Below are 3,741 nucleotides of genomic sequence, written 5' to 3' on the forward strand. Positions count from 1 at the left end.
AGGTTACGGATTTATCTAGAATATCAAGCACCTAAGGTATGTGACTTTCCATAAAATTTGAGCTCATTGGAAGTCAACACCTAATATCAGTTAACAGATACTATCACTTCTTTCTCGATAAAATTTTTATCACCCCCATTTGACTCAGGGTCAAGTAGGCATGAAGGTTCCACCCCTACTCACTTCATCTCATTACATAACCCAAGAGATTTGTATGATCACTCTAGATCAGTGCTTACTCTTCTTATCTTAAAAACCACAACTTATCCCTCTGGATCAACACACCTTTCTAAAACGAGGAAGGTGATGATTGTTGGAAAGTGCATGCGTGTACATCAATATCATGCCTAAGTATAACAAATGCTCAAGATAACTATTGAGCTCTCCATGCTAGCATCAAGATCAAGATCTGCATAGTGTAATCACTCTGGATTATCACCAAATCTACTATGGTTTACCTCTAATCTCTCTAGATCAGCACTAAATCTGGAGTTTTCTTTAAACCATAATGTTCAACCTTAAAACTCTAATATCCATGTCAAGAAACCCATCTCGTTAATCACCCAAAGATTCATATCATTTAGTGATAAGAATAGTGGGTCTAGTTTTGTGTCGATCACACTCTGGTGAAACGTAAAGCCAATGCCAAGCAGGCCATTAGTTGGTCTAAACTTGAAATGACAAACTAGTCAAACAAGTAAATGCATCGGAGATATGGTATCCACTCGTAAGCTATCTCCGAAGGAATATGGTCAAACAACCATAAATTTGACGCAAACAAGCATTTCTCTTGGACTAAAAAGGGGTACAAATGTGTAATGGATTTATATGTGCATCATTCTGACAATAGAAACTAACATCCATGTATACCCACACAAAAGTCGATGGGTTGTTATAAATTCCACATCTTATAAGAACAAAGATTTATGATGGGCAGTATGTAGCTCTATATGAAGGGCAATGGCAACTGTTAAGCCATAATGTCCACCAGAATGTGCCAACTGCTGTTGTTGTGGATGCTATAAATTGTTCCTAGACTACATTGGAACAACCTTGGCACGTATGAGAGGTAAAAGCACTCAACTCCCAGGTCAATGCATGGCTACACATGCATGTGTAGAAACCAAGATATGAAAACTAAATGGTAGCTAATGCCACATATTTTTGAGCACACCCATCGATGTAGTAATTATGGTCACTCGTTGGGTGCAATACCTCGCTCTCGAGCGCTCCACTTACTTTTGAATCCATCATGCTATTGCATGTGACTATGCATACATGAGAAATTGATTGACAAATATAAGTGTGTACACTCACAAATTGATGATCACTTGTTAGACAATCATGCACTTGCACTTTGCCCTAGCACACACATGCTACTCTACCTAGGACTTATGTCATCGTGTTTGTGTCGCACACAGACCCACACACACACACACACACACACACTTAAAGTGTGTACGAGGTTACTTTCTATGGGGGAATCTCCCCCAAAGCATTTAAAAAAATCATTTTTTGTTTTTTTTTAATAAAAAATATTAAGGATCTAAGACCTGATCTTTATCTTGTGTGGCACTCACATGGTTGCCCTGTGCTTGACCTTTGCATGCACCACATAGAGATTTGCACGTCGGCGCAGATCTGCACATCAGTGCCTCAGCTCCCTTACCACCACACCAGCAGAGCCTCAATTAATCCCCCTCCTTCCTTTCTACAAGGGGCTCCTTTTCTGACTCAACACTGATTTTTGCACTCCTAGGCCTCCGTATCACCCTCTTTGACGTAGCCTTTGGAACCTCCAATCTGAGATCTACAGATGTGAGGCACACCAACAACGAGTTCCTTAGCTTTTGCTCTATAGTTTTTTTTAATGGTCCCTTCTCTCTTTCTCTCTGTCGAACCTCTTCTCGTCAACTTGAGATCTTCACTTTATTTTTCTCCTACCTTGTTGCTTAGTTACATTTATCTCTAACACTGGTTGCGGATTACCTCCGCTGTGAGCTTAGAGTTCAACCTTACCCCTCCAAAAGGCAAAACAAGAAAGCACACACAAAGGCACTCATTTGCAGAGCAAAGAGAAACAAGAGAGAAAAATAACCATTAAAATTTTTTTAAGACAAGCCTTATCTCTATCGAAGTAGCTCGATCACACGCGAAGAAGCAAGAGTGGGACGATGGATCGAACTTTGATACCAATGTTATATTGCTACGTATGCCACCATAGCCAAGGAGGACTCTCATCTCTTGGTGGTCACCACCCACCAACCATAGAAAAATGTGGATGAGTGTCCACACTGCCACGCTTATATAATGGCCTGCTGCCCACACTAGCCCAGTGGCCCACTACGATCCTCCAACCTAGGTGCCTCACCGTCTCACTGTTGAACCTCACACACTCGCCATACGCTCTTGCCTGTAGACTCCAAGTCCGGTTGAGCTTTGCTATTGCTATAGGTGACTCATGCATGTTGTTTACAAGCTACGTGATAGATATGGCCCCTTATGTTGTGTTGCAAGCTTCTCTTCTTCATTATATCTGATAAATCCACCTATTGTGGAGTTTTAGTGGTTTCACTCGTGGTGGTTGTGTCTACTGGGCTACTTCTTCATTGAAGGATAGTGTGGATAACTCCTTCTCCTCCACCTAATGAGGTTTCTCCTCAAACACATCACGGTTGATATTTATCTTCTTTGCCTTCGGGTCATATAGTCTCGGTAGCCCTTTGACTCCATATTGTATCATAAGAAGACACACTTCTTGCTCTTGGAATCCCACGTGGTTTTGGATGAGTCTAGAACATGCACATAGTAATCATATCCTAATGTTTTAAAATATGCAACTGATAATTTCTTACATGAATAAGCCTCTCGAGATGCCATGCCCTTCATTGTCTTTGTGTAACTTCTATGAAGCATATGTATTACAGTTTGAACTACCTCGTCTTAAAAAGAATGTTGTGTTCCTTTCCCTTTGAACATACTCCCCTATGCCATATCTATAATTGTGTGATTCTTACACTCGACAACACCATTTTGTTGTGGAGTATAAGCAACTCGCTAATCTCTCTTGATCCCATGCTCCTTGCAATAGGCATTGATTTCACTTGTCGTGAATTCTCCTCCCTTAATCTATTTGAAACTTCTTCAACGTCTTTCTTGTCTCATGCTACTAAGCTATGCCATATTTTGAATTCTCAAAAAGCTTCAACCTCGAAGAAAACATGCCCACATCTTCCTATTGACGTCATCGATGAATAACAAAAATTAGGAAGGTATTTTGTCACAAACATCTACATGGGATAAGCTCTAGAGGAGCCTTTGCACGATTATTTCTTTCTTGTAGAAATGCATGCCAATGTTGCTTATCCATCATACAAGCTTCACATACATCTAACATCTCCAAAAATGCTAGTAGATATGCCACAATCCCAATCCTTGGCATCTCTTTTAAGACTACAAAGTTCACGTGCCTGAATCTGTGATGCCATAGCTTGCTTGTCTCGACATCATCGACTCGGACTATAAATTCCCAAATCTTTCATGCCATAGCTTGCTTGTCCCAGCATCATCAACTTGAACTACAAATTTTGCCAAATCATAAAAGTTATTCCACTTAAATTCCTCTCCCCATGATATCATGCTTGCATCTATGATGATTGCACACTAGCCTTATCGAAGAGAACCTTTAAGTCGTGGGTCAGTGCAACTAATGAACCATTCCTCTTTATCTTTGGCACATAA

This window comes from Cibotium barometz, chromosome 13 (genome assembly GCF_041138505.1).
Source record: "Cibotium barometz isolate CiBa-2024 chromosome 13, ASM4113850v1, whole genome shotgun sequence".
NCBI classification, from domain to species: domain Eukaryota; kingdom Viridiplantae; phylum Streptophyta; class Polypodiopsida; order Cyatheales; family Cibotiaceae; genus Cibotium; species Cibotium barometz.